This window comes from Lepeophtheirus salmonis, chromosome 4 (genome assembly GCF_016086655.4).
Source record: "Lepeophtheirus salmonis chromosome 4, UVic_Lsal_1.4, whole genome shotgun sequence".
Classification (NCBI taxonomy): Eukaryota; Metazoa; Arthropoda; class Copepoda; order Siphonostomatoida; family Caligidae; genus Lepeophtheirus; species Lepeophtheirus salmonis.
The window spans coordinates 4,128,788-4,155,465 of NC_052134.2; the positions used below are offsets into that span (position 1 = coordinate 4,128,788).

Below are 26,678 nucleotides of genomic sequence, written 5' to 3' on the forward strand. Positions count from 1 at the left end.
TAAAGTGTCTAGAATTTATGAAAATATCCCCTTGGATCTAAAGGAATAGAAAACAGAATTCATTTCAACCCCCATTGTATAAAAAAGTATTTTTGATTATTTGAATAGGATTGGAGTACAGGTTACACTATTTTTATTATGTGGATCGTACGATTTTCTCGGTACTCAAATGCCCATATGTGGTGTATCAATATAATGCTATAAATAAAAAAAATCATTTTTTTTTCATTTCAAATATGAGTTCAAATACATAAAACTCAATATTTCATAGAGAAATTCGAATCCACTATAACCTTCGTATTCAAATTTGTGTGAGTAGTTCCGCTATTTTAGAAAAATAGCTTTAGTTTTATTCCTTTATTTTATCTAAGGGTCTTCTTGTACATATAGCCCCTTTCAAATAAAATTTATCAATCTATTATTCTTTTATTGCGACAATAAATGCTTGCTACTTTAATTTCAACTTACGGTGCTTCCAATGGGTTCATAAAAATATTTTTTAAATAGAAATATATGATAATTCGTGGAAGAGTACAAACGTAATCCACACTCAATTTTGCGAAAAATCCCTTTAGCTTGTTTTTGTGTTGACTGGCTATATATGTACGAGTATACTTAAATTATTTTTGGCAAGTTACAGTATGATAAATGATAAATATTCTCATTTCCACATAAGTAATATGTCTAATCTTCTTTAGTATAGTCATGATGATTTTTCTTTGGGTAATTATATACATCTAAAAGTAGGGTAGACTAGGGACTTTGGGGAACGGTACGGTTGCAATAGTTGCTTTTTCTCAAACAATAAATAGCTACAGCCATACATACAATTGTGTAATAATAGGTTTAGTAAATATTAACTCATTATTTTTCCAAATAGATGTCTATAATTATGTGTATTTCGCGTTCTATATGTGCGATCGATTTACACTGGATGTCGTCAGAAAGATAAGTTTTTGTAGTCAAAAACTTTTTGACAGTTTTGTGATTATTTGAGCACGCGTCAAATATGGACACCAGCAAAGAGGAAATACGCCATATTTAAAGTTTTTTTCTTCTTTTTTCAACAAAGTGAAAACGTAAGCCAGGCCCTTAAAAATGTAAATAGAGTGTATGGTCCTATTTTTGTAATATCCAATGACGCACAATTGTCGTTTCGACTATTCCGTTTCAGTAATTTTGATGTCAAAGACGTACTATGCTATGGAAGGCCAATTGTGCAAAATGTGGATAAAATATTGGAAATCATCGAGTGCGATTCGTTTCTAAAAAAAATAATGGAAATCATCGAGTGCGACTGTTTCTAAAAATAATGTATTTCTTAAAGATTTCTTTTTAATACACATATTATTATTAAAATAAAATTGTTATTTTTCTGGAAGAAATATATTAATTTTTATGAGTAGGAATAATATTTTTGTATTAATATAGTCATTTATTTATTTTTTGTTTTTCTTGTAACTTATTTTATTTGAAGTACTAACTATTTTGTTTTCAACTGATGTAATTGTATCAAAATTGAAAATGTACTCAGTGAGGAGAAATTTACCATATTGTAAGACTCAGAGAGAAGGAACACATTTGCAACAAGTATTGTCATCTTCCTCTGATGGTTTATTTTTATCATTTATCAGTATCAATAGAACAAAGTTTAGGGTTATGATTGTTTGAATGAAAGTAAGACATTTTTGATCTCAGAAATAAAAATGCTATTATGTTGATGAAATCTAACAACGTGTATAGAGGGCTCCCTGAGTTAAATCATACACACATTTTTTTATCTAAGAAATAACCATATGGCCGAATTTAAAAATATTGCTGACGTTTTGCATGTAGCATCGAGCGTTTATAGGAGTGCATCTACATTTGTTTTTGTTATAAAAGTACTGAATGTGAAATGTAATGAGGATTAGCTACAAACGTGTGTAGGTAAGGCATAGGTAGTGAACGTTCTATAGATTAATGTACTCCTTGACTTATGAAATCATATTATATTTTTCTCAAACTTTTATTATTATTTCTGATTCATGAGGAGAGAACAGATTCATATAAGTAATGAGTAGCTACGTGTGAGTGTGCTCTTGAAAAATGGAAAGTAACACTGAAGATGTATTGGGGAGTTTTCTTCTATATTATTCAAGCAAAACTAGTTTTTAGACGACGCCTAATTTCTACGGGCAAGGCCGGGTACTACTGATAGATTAACCATGTGTGTTATAATAATCCGTTCAAAGAGGATAGTAGCAAAAAGTTTTGCAATTTTCCTCAATAAGTTATTTTCCTTTATTATTGAATATAAATACAATTCACTTAAAGCATATTTTTTAGCGTTAACACCTTTATCCAAATGTGATATGATTTTAATAATTTAACATCATGAAAAGTTAAGACATTTATTCTTCCAAAATATTTCGGTTTTTTTTTTTTTTAATGACCAAAATATTTATGATTATTTACAAAATTTAAGTATGTTCAAACAATAAAAGATGTATTGAGGTATGTTTTGATAAAATGTAGCAAGTCCAAGTCAAACCAAGTCTAAGCTCAGATCAAAAAATATCACAACTATCTCCGTCTCCCCTGCTTATTTATATATTTCACTTTGTTTATGAATAAATTGATGTTATTTCTTTCAAGCATGTATTCATACACTCATTTTGCAGAATGTAATATATAAATATTTAATGGCAACCATTTGTTTTGTTCAAATACTCGTATACACAGAAAAATATTTTATTTTTTAAACCTTTACATACTTTTTATATAATATGTTTATGATAATTCAAATTACTTCTTTGTGAGAGATTATCATGATTTGATAATTAAATAAATAAAAGAGGGAAAAAAAGCAACAACGACACAGATTAATTACAAATATAAGAATAAACCATCCGTCATTCAAATATTAGCTTTGAGTCATACAACCATTTGAACACATAGTGTTCAATGCTCGTGTTGTTGTTTTTTTAAATAAAAAGAAAATATTGTGATAACTGAAGAAACAACATTAACTGTAAAATTTAAAAAAAATTATATTTATTTGTTAAAAAAATACACTGTTGAATTAAACCTTTATTGTTTTAATTATTTTTGAAGAAATGTAATTATAGTTAGTTCTCATTGTTTGGAGAATTACGGACGACCAATGACTTTTTAATGAGACTGAAAAATCTCTTTTAAATGTTGACCATGAATTTTTCAGATATTTATATAGGTCTATAAGTTATGACAATTAATTCACAGACGGAGAATAGGCCAAAGTATGTGATCTTCATAATTGATTCAAATTTGGGGATGAAATGGAATTATCCTTCGAGAATTCATTAAAGTGTATTTAATACTATAAAAATTTAACCTTTTTTAGGAGGCTGGATATTTGTTTTATTCTACATAACTATTAACTATACATTCTAACTTTGTATCTTAATATTAATGTTATAATTTGATAATGGACGGATCAAAATATAGAGTCTTGATGATTTACGATATTCTTACTTGTAGACGGAATTCGATGAACCTGCCCGGGTCCATTTAAGATTGATTACATTGAGCCTATTACAAAATCATCTCTTTAATTTATTATTAATTTAAGGGATCATTGGATCCTATTGAGCCAATTTATAATAAGTTATAGCTAGTTTATAAATGGTTTTAATATAAATACTCATTTTGAAATGGGTTAATCATGGTCTTGCTTAGGGCCAGAACATACCTAACAAAATATGTGCAAGATTTTTTTTTTTTTGTGGAATGTAAAATGTTGGGACGCCTCCAAGATACATAAAGAAGGTAATTCATGACTTCTTGGATCAATATTGGTGTGACTGATATACAAAAGATCAAAGTATGAAACATACACATTCTATGCTTAATAAGCCGAAGTCGAAGAGGATTAAGCTTGGAGACTCATTGTACAAGCCTACACTGGATATGACCTTTTTTAGTCCACCTAAGCAAGTGGAAGGGCATTAGCTCAACGTGCAATGTCAATGTGCAAACCATCTCATTTATAGATGGTTTTTAAGAGAGACATCAAGCAATGAATGAGAAAAATGAAGACTTTCGTATTTTAAAATTTAAAATATGTAAACTAGGTTTTAAAATCTGCTGTAGTAGAACAAATACTCTGTTTGTGTATGTATGGCAAGCAGTAATAAATATTTAACTAACTAAGTAACAATGTAAAATGTTTCTACATATAAATTTTAAGGACGGCAGTGGACATAAGGTTAAAATTCGGGTGTTGTCTACTAGTATAACCCTGTTGTAATATTGTTGAAAGTCCTGAATAAATAGGGATCAGATATTTATATATAATTTAAGGTAAAATCTTGACAAAAAGGCCCAAGAAAAAGACCATACATATACAAATAGTTTTTATTTGTTAAAATGTTGACTTGTACCAACAATTCAACAATAAAGAATGTGGAAATAAAGGTAACAATGAAAAAAAAAAACAATCGACCTATTAAGACTTAAAACCTTGACAATCCACGCCATATAATCCATGATTTATATGAAAAAGTATTAAATCTGATATTGTGATTTGTAACGCTCTAAGGATGATTCGCTGATGATGGAATTTTTTAGGGTGCGTCAATCGGCGTCAATAATTACTCTGCACACATACAACAACCCACATCGATTATGCAATAATAACCCAGTCAAAAGATACCTATTATCTTCCAAAGGTCGACCTTTACTACTATTATGCTCAAACAACAAGTACATCAATTAAAAATATCTAATTGATTATTATTTTTCCTTTAAATGCACACAAAAATAATGCAAAAAATCGGGGGTGTTGAGTCTTTCTTTAAATAGCTGTTGAGGATTGCGAAAGTGCGAAATACAGCATGATTTTTTTGGGGGATTGTTGCCTTGTATGGAATTTAAGGTCTTAATAATATGGGTTTAGTTTTCTTTTATATTCAGTACTGTAATATATTGATGAACACTTTTTATGTCAAGGCATGATGCATGTTTTTAATTTAATGCATCTTCCGAATGAAGTGTAAGCATCTGATTACTCTATAATTATTGCAATATTTGTTTGTTTTTCTTAAATTTGGCATCAATTTTTTTCAACTTATAGAGTGTTTTTATATTGCTATTTGGTGATGAATACAGCCCATGGAAAAATAAGTACATAGGCGCGAGAAAAGGTTGAGATTAGCAGTTCAGTAAAATAAAAATGTAATATATCAAATAATTCATTCTGATGCAATGACTTTAAACAACTATGGATTGAATGTAAAAAATACGACGTACCAAGTATGAGGTAACCCTGAATGCTTGAATAATGTTTGGGTAGTTGTCATGACGTTTTATTAGAAAAGCTATAAGCTGCTATGAGAAGGCAAAGAACTAAATACACTCAAATCCCACTTCTTATATAGTAAACGCATAGAAAAAACTTACTCCAATGTCAATCATCAAATCTACTCCGAGTCTCTTTCATGAACACCTTACACTTTGATGTTTTCTTCACAAGAATGAAAAAATAAAGATAATAGGCTTAGATATTAAAAAACACTGTTCAGGTTGCAAATAGTCTTGCATTCGTTGTAGATCATATTTTTTACACTTTTAGCTATGGCCAAAGGAAAGAAGTTAATTGCTTAACTTTTATTACACCTTAATCTTAAAAAATAACAAACAAACATTGTATCTTCTGTGTCAGCAGACGACTTTGCTCGATCATTTGGGGGCCTGTTGTGACCTCTATATGGTAGAGACTATGAGCTAAAAAACATGGATAACACAACGAAATTCATTTGAAAAAAAATCAATCGACAAAGAGCTTAATCTGTATAGGCGAGGTGGGGGGAGGTCAAATGTAATAATGGTTATATCTAAGTGAAAGAAATACGCATTCTTTGAATAACGACTCAGAGGGGTTGAAATCACGATTTTCAATGGCAATCACGAAGGGTAAAATAAGTAAACGTGATGTAGGAGTTTCTATGCAATTTGATGATCCTGGAAATTACGTATGAGCAACATCTGCAGTGCATATTTTTTAACAAGTTTTTTTTTTTTTTAAAGAAAAAAGTATTTATTTAGTATTGAATCTTGATTCTGCATTTGAGAAACTTTTGAAAAAAAACATAAAAATAAACAGCCATCAATAGATGTGCACTTCATTTCTAATCAGATAAAAATATAAAAAAATCAGTTAAATTTTTGACATATATGAAATCATTTTTTTTTCTAGCACATGTGGTTGATTAGTTTAGATTTAACTTGTTGCTAATAGTATTAGCAACATAATTCATAATTAAGAATGAGGATAATATCTTTTTAGTAATCAAAAATGATATTTAAAGTAGAAATGCCAGGGATTCTCAAGTCTACTTTGAGAAATTCCCAAACTCCTATGTTAATTATAATATTAAAAAATATTCATTTTGTTGATATATTTTCTTATCAAATATCTAGAGAAATTCTTCCCAAAAAAGTGAAATCAAATCAAAATTTCTTCAAAAATTATAATTAAATTAATTATAACTCAAATATAATTCTTATGTCTTAAATTACAACACGATAACTGTCATGAAAAGCTTCTGCTGATTTCCTCAGGTGTACATTTTTAAACATTTAAACAACAGTTAGGGCATTGGAAAATATCATCGACGGTGATGGCAATTGTAGAGAGTGCGAGGAGAAGGTTGGATCGAGACATATATGACAACTGAATTAAAGTCCATGTTAACATCTGCTACCTGTTATTTGATTTTGGGGGATAAAATATATTACCGTTATATGTAGAGAGTAACATTAGCGAAGGGAAAATATTGTAAAATACTATTTAAACATATGTATTATTAAGTATTTTTTTTAAATATCCATTCCTAGATAGTTGTTCATTGTTTTTCCTTTTCTAATCTCAAAATAATTATTTTTCTCTACATTTTGCCCATCATTAATCCTTTATTACTTTGTTGCATTGAAAAAAATTGGCAAATTAAGTCAAAGTATTTAAAAATAAATTAGCATAGAAGGAAGACGAAATGAAGAGTATAGGTGCATTCTAACCAGATTGCATCTTGCAAACCTTCCTTAAAAAACAAACAAATAAAAGAATTAAAATTACGTGGTAGTTAGCCAATATTTCCCGACTATAGAATTATTACTATATATTTAATTAATGGAGTTGCTCAGAACTTAGCAAGAGCTAATTATTATTTAACTAATCAATGTTTAGAGCTGTGACAAGGAGAAAAAAAAACAGAAATCCGGACGGGTGACAATGAAATTTTATATGTTTGTGATGTAACATTGCATCAGCTCAAGGAGTCAAATGGGTTTAAGCCAGAGGTATCTGTGAGGAAGGGGGTGGATGGGCTGTATTGCCTATATTGAGAAGTGTAAAAAAATTGATTATAAAATTTTTTTGAAAAAAAATATCTTAATCTGTCTTTTATAAAAAAACTGTTTTTATATTCAAAATGAGATTTTTTTATTAAAAAAATCAAATAAAAATTATAATTGTTTCTACTTCCCCCAAAAAGAAGAAAAAATCATTTGAAAATTCCATGTATGATGAGGTGAGCCTGATGGCACCCTATGAACGTTTCTCTTTACGTTGTATTATAAACCTTTAAATAGATTAAACCCCTTTTAGTTCTAGATACTATTCAAACCTGAATAAAGCTTTTAAATGAAAGATTTCCTGACCTTAACCTCAATTATTCTTTCGAACAAATATAAACTCATATTTGAAACTAAAATCAAATTTTGTATTTTTTACTTCTGTTCTTTATTGTTTTTATTCTATGCTCAAGATTATTATAGGATACTGTTTAAAGTAATGTAATATCATAAATAAACTTTAAATTATAAGTAACAGTGGTTCTAATCATTTAACTTACGTATTATCTAAGAAAATAAAGATCTTCCAATACCATCAATATGTATTATAAAATTATGACCACTTTTTAAATAAAAAAACACAAATTTCTATGATTCACTATTTTTAAAACAGTTTGAAAATCGCAAGTTTACCATATTTTAAACTATAAGTAATTTTCTATAGTAGCTTTAGTTTAACTACCAAATGAACGATTCAATAATATTAAAATAAATTGAATTAATATAAAGAATTCAATGGCTTTTTCAATTGGCTGGCTCTAAATGTATTTTAAATTTGATGATACAGAACAATATTATTTTAATTTCCCCCTAAAAACTATCAACGATAGTCCACTAAAAGAAATATTCACAAATATCTCATAAATATCAACATTTAAATAATTTTTTCGATATTGAATTATTTTTAGATTGAGGTTTGGCGTAAAAAAAAAATAATAATACTCTGATAATGTTAACGGATGATAAAAATAAAAAATAAAATTTATATAAAAAGATATGAAGATCTTAACATATGTTAGTATCATAAATATTTGAAGGTGATCCTTCAGTAATTCAGTCACGAATCTTGTAGTTTTTCAGTCAATATAAAATAAATTATATGTGTATTAATTGCATACTTAAGATGGTTAGAAATGGTATTTCAGTCAACCATAGATATATCCGATACATTGAGAATTTATCAATCCGGTTTTTTCTTGTGGAGATACGGTTACTTCCTTCCTTGTGGGTAGACTGCTTGTCTTGGCAATTCCCATATTTAAAAAAAAAAGATCGTAGCCTTCAAATTAATTTATAAGTAAAGACGCCAGGCATAAATTACTTAGGTTCTGAAGCCAAAACAAAAGACATAAATATATATATATCATAAATATCATTTTTATCAAGTATATGAGACTATCAATATTAATGAATAGGAAAAAAAAATTAATGGGCATTTGCACAAATCCTACAAAAAAAACTGGGGTTATTGATGGGCTTCGAGTAATATTTTTCAACTCGAATAGATATATTTGTACTTCTGACTCGGATTAACCATTTATTTAAATACATTAGAGTAATTTAGGGTTACATAGTCTTAGTTACAAAAAACCTTCATAACTAATGTTGTATCAGTCCATATTTATTTGATGTAGTCCAGACATGGCTTAGACATGACCTATCAGTCCTTTAGACCGGTCCTTCAGACTGACAGTACTTGAAATAGATTGAACAAAAAAAGAAATAAAGTCGAGTTACTTCATCACGGACCAAATTGTAGAAGTTTTACGACTAAACTAGACATGACCAAAACTGAAATGAGCAGGACTGCATTCTTCAGTCCTAAAAAGGGATTGACACAACACTATTCAGAACTACAAAATAGTACTCTCTTACAACTAGGTGACTGGTAAATGATGAACATAGAATATAACATTGCAAAGTTGTGTGATAATGTTGGCATCAATATAATATGATGTACTTCTTATGAAACTGTCCAATCCTTTTACTTTTGGATTGGTTCCGGTTCTGGCGATAAGTGAGCACATGACGGAAAAAGATATATTATTTTATGTGACGTAATCGTAAGAATTACTTGATTAGTTCTCAAAACGGATGTTGACGTCACAAGAAACTATGAACTACATAATCATCACTTGCTCACTAGTCTCGAAATTACCCCTAAATACTAAAATATATATGGGTAGAAACAGGAGTGCCCCTCAATTTTTAGTGATGTGTCGGTCCTTATTTAGGACTTAAGACTACGGTACCATCCAGTTCCATTTTGGTCTGGTCTAGTTCAGTCCTAAAACTTATAAATTTCGGTCCTTGATGACGTAACACAACTTTATTTATAGTATGTCCTTAGAGTCTATGACTAGACTGGACTACGGCGAATAAATAATTACTAACAGAACTCTACCCATCAATAAATAAATATCCAAGTACTCTTATTAAATTTTAATCACCGACAGGTAATACTATAATTACTATATTACCTGTAAAAAAGGTGGCATAGTAAGTATTTTTTTACATTAATATTTCGGGAACGAGTATCACTCGGGCCCATTCCTTCTATGCAGTGAGTGATTATAAAGAACGGTCATTTATTTGGGGGGGGAGGGATATTTTATGGCCACTGAAATCTTAATTTTTATAAATATTTTGTTAAAAATAAATATTTTTAACGACTTTTTGAAAGGAAATTTGGATATTTTTAAAAGTACATGAGTACATAATATTTTAATGTCTTCTTAGGAACGGGTGTGAAAGAATAGTTTCATTCATGCCTAATGTATTTATGTATGTACAATATAATATTTTTTTTTATTTGCTACGAGAGGATGGGACTTAACCCTTCTAAACAAAAAATAAAGTACGATGCATTACAAAATAGTTGTTTTATCGGGAAGTTAAAAAAATGATAGTTATAATATTGGTATTAAATATAATTTGCCAAATCCTGGTTCACCTTGAAATAAAGATAGGTATTAGGGGTGAGACTCGACTCCAAACCAAATTTCATATTCAGTGTGCTCTTAAGTGATTTTTTCAAGACTATTTGTATATATATATATCGATACAGACTGCAATCTCAGACCTTCTATCTAAGTTTATTTGTTTTCAAATCATGGACCAATTTTTAGAGTCTCAATTTATGGACTGATTTAACATGGAATGACGTTTTTGTAGGAATACGGAGTCGTCCATTAAAACTGAACACTTTGAGCTTTAAACTTCAACAAGATATAATTTATTAATTACCAATAGAATTTCAATAAAACTTATACTATATCTAAGTGTGTGTCTGAGGCTCTGATGCCATCCTTAGCGTCAACGATGGCTCCCAGGCAGCAAGTGAAGGTCTGATGCCTGTTGTGGATGTAGTCCTCTGTTATGGTGTCCAGTGCTGGCTGACAGTGGTTTTAAGGGGCTTGGTGTTTTGTATGACGGGCACTGGAGTCCTTTTGGTTGAAGGGCTAAAGGGGGGATAAAAGAGTTAAAAAGATATCAAAATATCAATTTAGAACTTATTCAAAAGAGTCTTACAATGGAGGAGATGGTTTTTTTCATTGCTGGTGTCAAAAGTTGTCTCTCTACCCTGACTACTCTCTTTCCACCCACATTTTTGATAGCTCTCTAGTCAGTCTGGTGTGAACCCCCAAGATCTCTTGAATAGGACCTCATGGGCTTGAGGGGATTGGTCTGGACGGTTTTCTTTAACTCCTCCGTATCCAGTTAGGTCTTTTTGACAGAGTCCTTCCTCCTCTCCATCGTTTTGGATTGGCTAACAGCATAGGAGATGGTAACAGAGATTCCCAAATGTTTAAAGTGCCCGGATAGAAATACGTAGATCACGTTCAAGTATCATTTTCTCGACTTATCCGTATGCTAGACAGCTCAGGTTTTTTTTTGTTTTCTAAGTAATTATTTATTATTTAATTTATCAAAATATGATTTCATTTCAATTCCTGAGCAACTATTAATTATTGAATTAATAAGTATTGGGATTTCAATGGACTTCCCTATTTTTTATAGAACAAATTTTAAATGAGACCGATTCAGTCCGATTTTTTGTAAGATCGAATTCTTCTATGAAATTACTTCTTTAAAGTTCAGTCCAAACAGGTCTAAGATTTTCAGACCCAACACTAATATATACATATATTAATTAACTAACAGCCAACAGTATAATAAACCAATATAGATTATAATAATAAACAGATAAACAACCAATGAAATTCTTTTAAATTTTCATCAGTAAATACAGAGATGAAAATATAACAAAATATGTAAAAAAGATTCACAAAAAATAATTGCATTATTTCCCTCTTGATTCTTCAATACGTGAAGAAATGGAATTGTGACTTTAATCCTCTCTCTCTCTCTCTTCTTCACTCCTGTCTTCAAACTTAATGACGCATCACAAAATGTTCACGTAGTTCTATTTATATATAACCATATCTGGTCTCTTTGATACAGTTTTCTCTCCTTTGTGGTCTGTCAAAATATATACAAGGGATGTACTTTCAATCGGAGAAATCATTCAATGAATGTTGATGATCATGGATGCATGAGTGAAAAATGTTTTTGAACGAAAGGAATTACCCTTTAATGAGTCCCTCAACCCCCCACCATAGGTATGTGTATACTTGGATTTAGGGAACCACATAAATATTCCATTATAGTGTGACCCAGTTTCTTTCATATTTTTACTTTTGTAGGATTCGTTTTCATAATCCAATTAAGTAATTAAGTAGAATCCTTGTCTACATAGAAGATAATTATGTAATAATTACAGTTTTGAGGGAAGGGTTATGACGTGTGCAATGGAGGAAGACTTTATTAGGAGGAGGATGTAAATTGTAAAAGGTACATATGAATAAAAAGCCTGTCAGACAAATGCACATTTAATATACCCTTTTAATTAATGTATTCATACAACTCTTTTTTGAGCTATTAAGGACACTTTGTTAGAACAAAAACAATCTTGAATAGTAATAGAAAAAAGAATACATGTTGGTCGTCAACATAAAATCAAGCTTGAATAACTTATCTCAAAATTGAAAGTGGATATTATTTGTCCATTTCTATGGGAAAATAATTTTTTTTAAATTTTTGAGTGTAGTACAAATTGCACTGAAAGGAGCCAAAATTGATCGTCACAATTAAAGAATAATGTATTGGTAGATTATTTTTCAATGATCATATGGGAGTCAAATCAAACTTCATTAATCAAATGAAAGTTATAAACTATAGCAAAATTATTATTGTATCTAAACTCATCCCACAAATTTGAATACTAAGACTATAATTGACTCAAAAATGCTGATGAAATATTATCCTTTATATATGTACACAGAAAGTAAAAAAATATATTGCATGTTCCTTCTTTCTTGATTTTTGCTAAAGATTGTTTTCATGTTGATACACCAATTTATTTTTTGAAACATATAAAGAAAAACTCTAATATTTCATAGTCATAGTTTGCTTAAATATCGGCTTGGTTTTCAAATTTCTGGCACAATTTGAAATATCCAAGAGTATCAACTATAGCTAAGTAGTATCATTTGATTTATAAGGCTTAGTTTGGCCTCGATACAGTCTTTCAAAAAAAATTCATAACCTTTTTCTTCTTTTTTTCACTGTAGAAATGAATTTTTGATAACTTAAGTACAATTTGCAGCGCCTACAAAAGATTCAGCAAAATAATTTATTAATAAAATCAGAGGATAATTTTTCAATTAAATACAAATTCGGAATAAAAGTTTTTGTTTTTTTTTGAACACTCCAAAATTGTTCAAGTTTTAAATTAATATTATAACAAGTAATTAAAATATTTTTGATTAAAAATATTATTAAGTACATTCAAACTCACAATAATAAGAATCATATTTTTTTCTTGTGAACACACTTTTTAGGATAAATCGACTTTTAACTAGGTCCATTGGTTCTCTACTTTTAGTAAACTTTTATTGTTATGGGTAGATAAAATTCAAATTTTATAAATAAAATAAAATATGAAGTTTTTCTTCTCATAAAATGTTTTTTTGTCATTATAAAAAAAAATATTTTTTTAAAATAGTCAAAAGAAGTCCACAAACTCAAAAATTTAATCTTATCCCCCTTCCAAAAAAATATTAAGCCCCTCACTTGCATATACCTAAATTCCAGCACAGCTGACCTGAGCACAGTAGTTGACATTTGATCAGATAGGGCATTTTATTTTATAGCTTGCTTTTGTGTTGATAGACCACACTTATTCACAAAGCACAAAAAATAATTAAAAGAATAAATTGTCAATGAGTTTGGTGAGTGCCACTCTACATTTGTACAATGACCATACTCGTACTATGGTCCTCTGAATACATACAATGTAGCTATTCATTGGCGTGGAGACACTTGAGTGGCATACCATTATTTTAGTGGTGTTTAAGATGATGATTTTTGAAAGATGGCACATTACGCCACTTTAATGTCTATATATATAGGTAGGCATACATTTATATTTTTTCAAGTCCCTCTTTGAAGCAATGGAATTATGACATTAGAAGTGCTCTTAATCAAAAATTGTCTTTTGTGAGTCAAATACTTATGTAGATTGAATTGGAAGTTTAGTCTCTTTTTTAAAGGATTTTTTCGCACCCGTCTAGCTCAATATGATTGCATTGTTTGTGACGGTTTACATATTTAAGTATGACCTCAGAATTGACATTTGCTACGTAAATACCGAACCACCTCTTCCCTAAAAAATAAACCTTTAAAAAATATGAATTAACTCATTTTTTCCACTTTAAAAAGTACTTTTTTTAACCATTAATTTGCCACACAAAGGAAACGCAGTCGAACCAATAATATATAATTATAAAGATTTTTTTCTTTTTTTTGCGAAGGTTCCAGAAATCAGTGCCGTTTAAACTTTTGTTTAACCATGAAACATAATCTTTATACACAAAAAAATATATAATTGTATGAAAATCAAATTAGATACAAACATGATCTAAAATGTGTTTTGCCATCTCTTAAATATATTTGTAGTTTTTGACTTTATCTAACATTATTTGTCAATTAAAGTTGACTCTGGCAAAAATGAAGCTATATTAGGCCAAGTGTTGTTGAAAAATGTTAACGGGATACTGGCACAATTAAAATGATACTATATTAAATTTGTATTGAAACCAGTACTTGTAATACCATTACGTCATACAAAAAATTGGTCCACCTACGACCGCCTATGTAGAACTACATGCAAATTGCTCTTAACGGCATTTTTATTTTATATTATTAGCCGAAAATAGTTTTTTAAATACACAAGACTAATACTTATTAGAGTTGACCATTCATAGATATTTTTTATTAAAATAATTTCCAATAATAAAGGACACTTTTAAGACAAAAATAAATTAAAACAACAAGATATTTGTTTGGAGAGATAATGAATTTAACATATGTACAGTTATAGGCAATATAGCGAATACTCGTATTGAAGTTGAATTGATTAGTTGGCGTCTTCTTTTAAATATTGGGTATCGAAGTAGGTCTTTGCATTGACCACAACCAAAGCTTATCTCATCAAACACTAGGATACATACGATAGCTTTTTGCGACTAGATACTTTGATAGCAATTTACATTGAATACCTGTCAATTGATTTTATTGGAGCAAAGTCTGGGTCAGTCTCTGATTTATGAGCCTGTGCTTGACACAGATATCCATCACAATCCAAACTATTTCTTTCTTCCCTTCGTTTTATTTACACTGTTAAATTTGAATTCGAAGAGTGATTTCTTGGAGATTGCACGGTTAGTAATAAACTAGTTTATGATGGCCCTTTGGAAGAAAAAAATTTTCAACAAAATTTTGACAAAAAATGATCACATGATCATCGTTTCACAAGTTGGCGTATAGTTTTGGATCTCTCCCATGAATGTTGCTTTTAAACCAAGATTTTACCATATCAACACAACAATGATGATGATTAGGTATCCCGTTTGATGTCTCTTTTATGAAGGCATTGAAGGGCACTCCTATTTATGAAAATGAGCCGCACAAAAAAAAAACAAGAGATTTCTACGACATCATCCGTCAAAAGAATAGGAGACTTTATTATTTTGAATCAATATTTTTCAGACATTCAAACAACTATTATACACATATTCTTGGTTGTATATCTTTAAAAACTTTCTCTGCCTTATTTAATAAATTTTTTATTATTATTTGCTCCTCCTGTGGTTACGTCACGAGTCATGTTCATTGCCTTTGTTTATGAATTACTACTTCTGATGATGAACGAAGAGTCGTATTATTATTGATTATTATTTCTCTATTAATAGACATAATATTTTGAGCTCACTAGATGTAGGAGGCAATTGAGACTGGAGGGCATTTTCCTCTACACTCTGATGAAGAAAATATGGCTCTCATTATGAAATGATATGATATTTTTCTAAATAAAAATAATAATAATTAACCGTAGCATTTTGAGGCTTTATTTTTTTCATTTCTCAAATCATTTCGCAGAGTCATTTTAAAATAAGGACATTAATGAAAAGATTTGATATAGATAGATGCCCTTATTATTAAAGTAAATGTTGACTCACATACTTTGTGGGTTCGAGAAATGATGTCACAAAAGTATGTTATACAAGTAGATCCCGTTACGATTATTTTAAAAATATTTAGGCATTTTCTCGCACAAGATGACCCTTACCACTGGTCAAACTCAAATATAAATATAAAGCTAATTTAAACTTTATTCTAGTAAAACTCCAGAATTATTGTGCTTCAGAATCGCCTATTTATTAAGATATAGATCTATTAATATGAGTTCTCCATTCTGATGAAAAAGGTCTAAGGATAATTTTCATCGAACCTTGGAAGCACTACATCGTACCATCTAATAGAGTGTATAAGGTGGTTCAAGGTTGCAAGGATAGTGGGAGAACTAATTTCAAGAATCGTGGGACAAGCACGTTCAGAGAAAATTTCCTTTGATCGAGTACTAGGCTTTTTAAATTTTGAATTCGGGATCATCAGTAATTGAAGAATTTACTAACACATATAGTATTACGAACATACACTGAATGAATTTCAAGATTATTTTCTAATAATCTAAAAGGGATCCATTGGCAGAGGACTCAAAAATCGACTTGGACTGTAGTTCATACCTTGAAGACTATTGACCCAACTTAATCACATAAAACAAAGACTTGCTACATGACTTGGACTATTTTACACTGAATTCATGATGGGTCCTAATATATTGGACCTTTATATTTCAATATTGGGCTCAAATTAATCTCCAATAACTATGACAACAAAAATTGAACGACATGAAAATATTCCAGGACATGGAATTTTGATTCGTCTTGAACTTGTAATTATGTAACTTTTTTCAACTTGTATCTCTTGGTATATGAAAAGTTTGTACGTCAAATTCATATATATTACTAACAAGTAATAAAAGCTTGAGTGACTTTATTTATACCCTATTTTTACAGAATATAATTTAATTTATTTCACGTTATAATTATTTATAACTAAACAATGAACATATTTATACCAAATATACTTAATAATATGTATCTAGTTGGAAGGATCATCTTTACTGACTTTAAGCATTCGATTATGATCATTACTATTATCATTATTTTTTCCTATAAAACCAACCAACCAACCAACCATGGAATTATGGAGGGAAAAAAACAATAATAACACGGTGTAATTGAATCGGTTTTTCTTCTTATGCTTGTAATTTAATGGAATAACCTTCTCTTTTTTTACAGGTATCTTGATTGCTTCTCTTTTAATATACATATACATTTATCTATTATGATGAATACTATTATGCTTTTGTTTGGTTTGGTTTTGTGTCCTAATAAACCACTAAGATTTTATTATTTTTTTTGAGGTGTGATTTCAACCTCATTTTTTATATCATAAACACGGTACATTTTTCTCTCAATTTAAATATATATATATATATATATTGTGTACAAGTTGTAACTGGTATAATCCAATTGTACAACTTGTAACAAAAAAATGAGAAGAATAATTTCACAACCACCCCTTCTAAAAAAATCCTATTGAAAACCCTGGTGGTGACCAACTCCGTCCTTCTCTAAGTTTGAACGTCCCCTACCAGTTTCCCGCTATGTTAAGGATTATCAATAAAATGGCATCATGGAAGAACGTTTAAGAAATTAGCAACACAAGCTTCTAGAAGCAGTGTAAATATAAACTAACATAACATTGGCCAAATATTCGGGAATTTAACACATTGAAAATGAGTAAAGCTCTGGAATTTAATGGTCGTAGCATGTCCGATACCATCCCTGATATTAATCTCCCCGATCTGGAGAAAGTAACTCTGCGAAGAGGTCCTCTAACAAAGATAAGGGATCACAAATTATCTCGTCAGCAAATATCTCTGGTAGCCAATAATGAAGATTATTCTACTCGTTTGGAAGTCATAAGAGGGAATTCAAGTCAGACCAAAAGCTCTCTTCCTAAGAACGGAGAAGTTACTCGTTTAAAACATAAGGAGAACTTTAAATTTCTAACTAATTCCTATAAATTTATATGCATTTTTACTCCAGCTCCGTCAGAAAGTGAAGAACCGGATCAAGGTTAGTAAAGAGCGTTTTATTTTGGAGCTCCTAGTTGATATGTTTATTACATAAAATGACATGTTGAGATTCCAATGTTCCTAGTTGCATTACTCATAAAAACATACAACCAAGTAATTTTAATATCTCCAAAATAAATGTTAGTTGGTAATTAGATTGTGCAATGTTATAATAAAATAATGCATTTTAAGACGAAGTTAGGAATAACTACATAAAAAGGTAGAAACAACTCTAGATGATACTAATCAATACTCGAAAAGTCGATTTTTGATCGTTAGAGTCAGAGAGTTTTGACGAGTTTTTCAAATGATATTTTGGGCAAGATTGAGACTTTCCAGAAAAGTGTCGACTTTGTTATAGCTGAGTTTTTCTCGAGTTCCAACATTATAAAATACTAAATAGAAATTTTAAAACTCTACAATCTAAGGTTTGAATTCAAGTAAGGACTTTTTTTAAGGATAATGTAACATTGGCAAACAAAATAAAGTTAAAGTGATATTTCCTCAAGATGATATTTTAATGACTAAAAATAAGGAATCAAGAGGACCTTTTGTGCAGAAACACAGCCCAAAACAATCAACCTACATACTTTATACGTTTATATACACAGTTAAACTTCCATAGAGTATTTGAGTATTATGATTCTCGAAATTAATCCTAGTGGCTTGCCTGAATAACATTCAAATAAAAAAAAAAAGAGCACCGACTCTATAAGTTTCAAACACTTTGATTTCATTTTTTTAATCATATTCTTTATGATCAGTTAATCATGATTTGTTGGATTTTTATGGGGTTGAAGTGCAGCTCCATAACGGTTCATACGTCATATACATATCCTCTACTCGTGATCTTTCATTTATTTATGATTCGATTTAGTCTTTCTTTTTCCGTTATTTATATAATACATTAAATGCCTTTGTTTTTATACAAAAAAAAAAAACTTTCTTCTTTATGAATATTTTACGAAAGAATTTCAAGAGTTTCAAGTTATTTAAAAGAAACTTAATTTATGAAGAAGATAGCCTAATATATTTTGGCACTTTTTAAAATGAAGAATACTGCAACTTTAGAAAAGAAAAGGAAACCTTCTCCAGTCATATTAATAAAATAGAACACAAAGCTTCAAGTTCATGTACTTGCTTCCCATTACATTTTGAGTAGAAATATAATTAGGATTCAGTACTGCAAGATGACCCAATACATTTCATGGATATCTCCAATAGCTGATATACAGTCCCATATCGTATAAAGTCTCTTTAATAATTTGTAATTGTAAAATTTCAATTGACAGTTTCTCTTTAATTTAAATATGTAGAAGAAACTGTTTTCTGTTTTTAAAAATCCCAATTTTGATAAATAAATTCTTTTAAATAAAGAAAAATCTAATATTTGAACAAGAGTAACTATAATAATTTTTTGAATTACGACATAATTTTAATAAAAAAGACACAAAAATTGAATTAAAACTTATAAAATGATGTATGTATAATGTGGGTTCAACAAAATCCTCATATTTAACTTATAAAGCTCTACAACATGCGTACCACTCATAATATGCATGATAGGAAGAGTTATGAAAGTTCTGTGGTAAACCACAATGGGGAGAAATCATGCAAAAAATTACAAACCAAAATTACATTTATTTACCAATGTATGACGTGTATATATTACATCAAAATATACCCAAAGGATTTCGATAATTATTTTAGTTAGTTAAATGAGACACATACAATAATTAGTATCACGATTAATGAATGAAACTATTTTTGGGTTTTGCATTAAAAAATGGGTGTAAATACAATGTACAGGAGCTTTAATGGAATATCAATTTTGATATCGTGTAATGATTACAGATATTCGATAGAAAAATAATTAGATGAAACTTTTTTTTATGTTCTCTATATAAACACCATGAATTACCAGATCAAAGAGTACGGCATACATTCATAAATGTGGAACAATTTGTGACAAAATAAGGGCTGGGCTTTTGCTCTCTTTTGAGTACAGAGGTAGAGAAGTGATTCATCACCGCATTCCTGATCCATAGTAAGATTGCTATATAATAGTTGTGAGTGATGATGACATCATTTGGCAAAAGCCATCGGATTTAAATTAATTTTCTGTCATCAAATCAAGTTTCTTATTTTGTATAATGTATATCTTCTATCACATTTTTGAATAATACCTTTATGTTATACAAAACCAACGGTTTAGTGTCAGGGGTGTCCGTAGGATTTATATTAATTTTTGTATTTCTTATTTTTGAAATAAAATCCAAAAATTAAAATTTTTAGAAAAAATTTGAAACTTAAAAACAAAAAATTAAATATTAATTTTTTTTTTAAATTACAAAAATCCAAAACTATTCTCAAATGATAAATTTTTTTGGAAAAAAAAAAAACCCAGTTTGTCTCAAAAATTTAATTTTATAGAAACCAACTCCAAAAAAATTTTTAATTTAAGATTATTTAAAATAATATTCAATTTTTCAATTTTTAAGTGAGGAATTTCAAAAATCTATAGCTATTGAGATTTTTTTTTTTTGGAAAAAAATTAAAAATTAAACTTAAATTAAATTTCAAACATCAAATTTTCTAGTAATAAGCAAAAATTCCTTAATGGTGGAGAGTAGCTACAGCCCATTTCCTTCAAGAATCCCTTAACGTATTTGTGTATTTGTATATTCCGTGTACAAGTTGCAACCAAAAAATGAAAAGCAGGAGAACGCAGTAATTGAGTATTTCATAAATTTTTGATCAATATAATATATATGTATTTAAAAAAATGACTTTTTTTATTGAAAATTTGACTTTGTATATTGTTCATGTCCCCACTGTTACTTGGTGTTAAGGTGTTATGGTGAAAGTTGATCCAGATATAAAGAAGATTTGATTTACAAAAGAGTAATGCGGTTGCACCGTGACGATAATTTTTGTCCACAACAATATGGAGATTTCAAATCGGGAGGTCTCAGAGGTGGGTCTTGTGTCTGCCATCTAGACTCCGAACATTGTCATGTCTCAGAGAGGTGGCTCAAGTGGATGAAGGAGTTCTACTATGACTTCATTAGAATGGAAATATGCCCCTCAGCAGTCCAGATCTTGATCCGATGAACTGTATTGTCCGGGATTATATTGAATCTAAAACAAATTGAACATCTCATGTCATAAAAAGAAAATTACCAACATCTGTAGTTCATGGACAACGCGCTTGGAAGACTTTATTCTCTGAATTCAATCTGCGTTCGCGGCCAGGCGATTCCTAGATAAATTAATATACTTTATGTATATGGAATTCACCAAAAGATCCCTATGTCAGATGGAGTAAATATAATACTATAATGCTTACTTGAACTTAATCAGTACAATTCCATCTAACCAATTGAAGGAACATTAATAAAAAAAACCAACATGCAAAGAACTACTTCCTCAACACTTTCTACTCTGTCTGACCCGGATCAAAGGCGTGGTTAATGCTGGAGGTGGATGCATCAAATGAACATTTTTCCAATATCCATATGTACAATTAAAGCTAATTTTCAAGTCAATCCAACGACAATGTATCCTCATTGACAATTTACAAATTTTGAAAAATGCATAGATTAAATAGTAACAACCTGTATATTAGCTGTGAATACATAATGAATGTGTGATTGTAATTGATTAAAAGCAATTTATGTTATCAAAATGACGGTTGTTGTAGCTAAATAAGATGTACAAATTATAACTTTTACAACCTGCTTTTACTAAACACATAATTAATCTAGTTCGGTCAACTTTCATAGTATAACTTCAATTATTCTTCCTTGCAGATTCGAGTGACGTATTAGGAATGTGTTCACAAAGGCTTCAGGATTAAGGTAAGAAATACATCATATTCAAATGTATATTTTCTTTTAAAAAAAAGATTCTCAAGGATATTTCTTATAATATAATAAGAAATAAATTATTATTCAACAACAAAATGGTTGTTAATGTTATGAAGATATCTTTTATCATAGTATACAATCATCGGATAAAAGTGGTTTTGCTTTGAGCACTGCCCACATAGGGGAATGTTTCCTTATAAATACATGCGTTTTCATACATTTTACACAGATACAACCTTTTTTAATATGTTTATATGTTTGTACACATAAACATATATAAGACGCAAATATGAATAAATGATTTTGATTCCATCAGAGGGTGATGCTCTTTAATCCTGGGGAATTTAATTCCTAGTATCATTAATTTGATTTGAGAGGCCGAAAATGCAAGCAGGCCTTCGTTACTTGATCCCTTGGTAAATATGGAATTCCTTCATGATCCACCTGATAAGTTAGTATTGGGTGATCCAGGGGAGTTCGGTTGGTTTGTTGTTCAATTGTGCCTGCACAAAAAAAAGACAATCGAGGCCCGAAGAGTTTGTAGGCCAAAAGTCCGGAGGGATGAAGTTGCCAAAATTGACTTTGAGCCATTTGAGGTTTTTTTAAGTTGTGATAGGTAATCGAGTCCTAGTCCCACATGTACAGCTTCCCATTGGTAACCATGTTGATATAATGCTTCATCTTGGTCTCTAGCATGTTCAAGTAGGCTTAATTGCTGACCAAGAGTCCTTAGGGGAACACGTGAGGATGTATTACGTGGCCTTCGACCTTTGCACTCAAATGGCATTTTTGTTGCCTCAAATCCCCTTTAGGGGCCTAAAATTCCTTCTTAACCTTGAAAACGAACGTTTCACGGATCCCCAGAGTTTGAACAACTGTTATCTTGTCACTCCCATCCAGGAGGATTCCGTGCCTTTTCCAAATATTAGGGACATCAAATTCGTCAATTCATTCAAATATTTTCCAACTGGTGCAGGTTTAAACAAGTATTATAACAAAAACAAATCAGATGCCTAAGCGGCCGTGTTTGTCCAAGACAGCAACCAAAGTAGCAGCATAGATAACTTCCGTACCCTGTATATCAACCATTTCTTTTAATAAGAGATAAAAGTCCCATAATCATGTTAGAAGTCCTCGGGGAATTACGTCAAATGTCTCCAAAATACCCCGCTCAATTAACAACTCAGATCAATATAATACATGTACCTATATAAACAGGTCAATAGTAAGTATCATAGGATAGTTGACTGATAATACAAATATCAGTGTAATCCTTTGTATAAAGACTCATTTCAGCCTATATCCGTGTCGCAGATATACAATATAGAAACATAATCCTTGCAAACTCACTATGGTGTGACTTTAGGGGGTTGGGTGATACGAAAAGATACATTTGGTATGAAAATAAATTGTTGCAAGAAGAAAATCATTAGTGCTACATGAACATATATTTTCTTAGCACTTTTCTTGCAAAAATAAATTAAAAAATAGTCACCAAACCTCCAATATATTTTTGAAAAGGGAAAAAGGTTATAGGTGAAAGATCAGAAAATATGTCTCTTCATTCAATGGCAATGAGAAAGTACAAAGAAAAAAATAGAAAAAAGAAGATAGAAACGAGAAAATTGTTTGAACTTTTATTTTAATAGGTTTTGAGGATATAAATAGCAATGTTATCTCAATAATATAAAAACTTACGGTACATTTTCTTGGCAGCCGTGGATTTTTGTACTTTTTTACTCTTATCAGTCTTCCGAAAGTAGATTGGTTAAAATAGTATGAGATTTTTAAGAGTTATGATCCATTCCCAACAGTTATTAAATAATAACTCCATAATTGGTGAAGTTGAAAATAAGTAATACTTATGACCCGTGCCTTTTTTTCTGTTTATTTTTTCGGGGAAAGTTGGGGAGATTCCTTTTTTATTTAAGGCAATAAAGTTGAATCACCGGCTAAAACAATTACACACTTTGATTCGACCTTAACGCTCTACCCCACTAACACAACAAATTTACATTGTATTTTGATGCCAGCTGTGGAAATTTCTGCTTTTTTACCCTAATTAGTGTTCTGAACGCTGATTAGTTGAATTAGAATGATTTCTTGTTAAGCTGAATACAACTCCGAATAATTATTGAATAAAAGTTCTACATTAGAATAATTGGTTAAATACTACCAACTGTTTTTGTGCAACTATATCTGTTTGTCATTTAAAGAAAGGTTACAAGATACAATAGGGTTAAAAAAAAAAAATTGCATGTCATTAACGTTACTTCACTATCATAAAATTATCACAATCTAATTTGTTGTTAGGAGCTCCCCCCTCCCTTATCATTATTCTGAACGTGGACACTTTGTAATGTGATACGCGTTTATAAGCTGAAAACAATTTCCAACAATTAATGGTGTGTTGACTTCTAACTCTGAAGTAAGTAGTCTCGCCTATTTTTGGTGTCAAACGCTTTAAAAATGAATAATAAAATAAATAGTTATAAATTTATATTTAATTATGTTATTTTTGCTTTACTAATGCTATCTTTATGAAAATAATTCACCCCCCCTAAAAAAAACTATATTATAGACAGCTTATACTAACACCGGTCTTAATTCCGTAGTTCCATAAGCCTCTCTTCCGTCTTCTCCTCCTGCGAAAATGTTAACTCTAGGTATTGGGTAATTACCAACTGATTTCGGTCCTTGTTTATGGTTATTTTTGAAGGAAAGGTATCAATGCCCCAAGAAGAAAGTTAAACCGGTCACTTACTTATAGATGAGTGTGTAGCTCAATATAATTATTTAAATTTGATACATTTCTTTAATAGTTTTAAAATGGAATTCGGATGCCGATTTATTTTCATCCTAAAATTGCATGTTTAAAAGCCCTTTAAGCAAAACAAAGTATCTTTTTTTTACTTTACACATAGATTATAATCAAAAATAACTACAATAATAACCAAAATAGTATATGATATTAAAATAAACCTAATTGCAAAAATAATCACGTTTCATCTAGATAAAATAATCATCCTAATCATGTAACAAGACAATAAAGGTTAAAAAAAACCTAAGAGAATGAATGGTATTAAGGTCTTTAATGCAATTAAAACCTATACAAGTACAGAGCTATTAAAAAAAGGGGTATCTTCTCTTTTAAAAGTAGGTAGTATACCCATTTTTTTTTGTTTTTTAATGATGGGCACATAAACTATGTAGAAAAGACTGTTTCAAAATTGGGGTCGACCTAGAATTTTAAATAAAAGAGAACATTTTCTCGGTATTTTAAGGGATGGGTCTGGATAATACCCTTACCCGGGATATAAATGTAAAGACATCCGCATATTACCTGCAAAAAAAGGTACATTCTGAGTAATTGCTTGTCGATGGGGGAGAGGGGGGGGGAGGAGTAAAAATTTAAAATGGTATTCGGATCTTTATTTATTAGGGTATAGCCGTTTTTACCCCCCGGGTATTTGTCATGTATCTGATAGAATTGATAGGTACCTTGAAGTACTTCCTTTTTTATATGTGTTCTAATGTATTAGTGTATAGATATTTGAGACGTCATCATATATCTTGCAAACATTTACGATTATGGTATAATTATATAGAGTTATAAATTGTTTTCTTCCCGTACTCGTACTAATCACGTATCAATTTGAAAGTGGGGAGTAAAAAATGGAAACCAAAAGGAAGGAAGTTGTCGTTCTAGTCACACCAACATCATAAACATGTTTTGGTCACCAAACAGACAGTCTGGAGGGTCAAGAACCGGGATTATCTCTCAGGATCCCATTATATATATATGGATTTGTAAAGGCTTCATATCTATCATTTTGTCTGTTAATGATAGGATCAACAATGAAGGGTTTTTCAACACTGAAGGAAATTACCCTGTTTCCAGGATATTTAAGATCATTCAGGATGTGTTAACAGGGCTGAAGATGAGTGTTTTTTAACCTAACTAAGTATGTAAATGTCGTTTCTGAAGGACTTTGCCACCAGCATTTTTTTACGGTTCTTGACACTGTAGACTTCAAAAAAAAAAAATTTTTTTTATTGGCGAACTTAATCATTCTCATTCCTGGATTAACTTCAAAGGCATCTCGGGAATCTTTTGGAATTAGTTTGGTTAATCGACTACTTCAAAGTTTGATTTTAGTGTTATCTCCAGCTTCAAGTCGTTTGTTTACCGTCTGGTTACTGACTGAGAGGATGTGTATAATGTTAATGTGACCGGAATGGACTAGAACGGCAACCTCCTTCCTTGGGATTGAAAAAAAAATCCAACAAAACCTCTTAAATTTTCATTTGAATAACATTCAAAGACTTTTCCAACAGCCAGTAGTTACAATATACTTGCGGGTATTCGGCCAGGTTCTACCCGAGTAGAAAGTTCCATTATCATTGTTTACTCTGTTTTAAAAAAACAAACGAAACCCCTCTCTATATATCTTCCATTCAAAATTTCATTGTGAATCCAAATTTGAAGCAGTCTAATCTAGATACTAATGTAGCAAATTCCTTTAAAGTAATATATATATGCGAAAATAAAATAAAATACATACTTTTTTTGAAAGCATACCCGACCATATAACTTCCTGGATCGGTCAGGTTTTTTTTTTTTTTTTTTTCAAGATTAAAATTGGATTACAATTATATTCTTTGACGAATTATCGAGAATCTCTATAAACAACTTATTCTTATGAACTCTTTAGAGACACTGTACATTGCATTCCAAGAAACCAACATTGATGGTCGCAATAAAAAAATCAGAAGATGACATCTTTTATTTAAAAGGCCATATTGAACTTAATTATGTGTCTCTT

The 26,678-nt window shown here is 30.1% G+C and overlaps 1 protein-coding gene across 1 annotated transcript in view; it reads left to right on the plus strand.

Moving 5' to 3' along the window:
* Positions 1–26,678, plus strand: part of LOC121116409 (uncharacterized) — a 144,710-nt gene that overhangs the window by 17,925 nt on the left and 100,107 nt on the right. Inside the window, exon 2 of the mRNA XM_071887549.1 lies at positions 21,796–21,843. The gene's annotated coding sequence lies outside the window, so the exon portion shown is untranslated. The remainder of the gene's footprint in view (positions 1–21,795; positions 21,844–26,678) is intronic.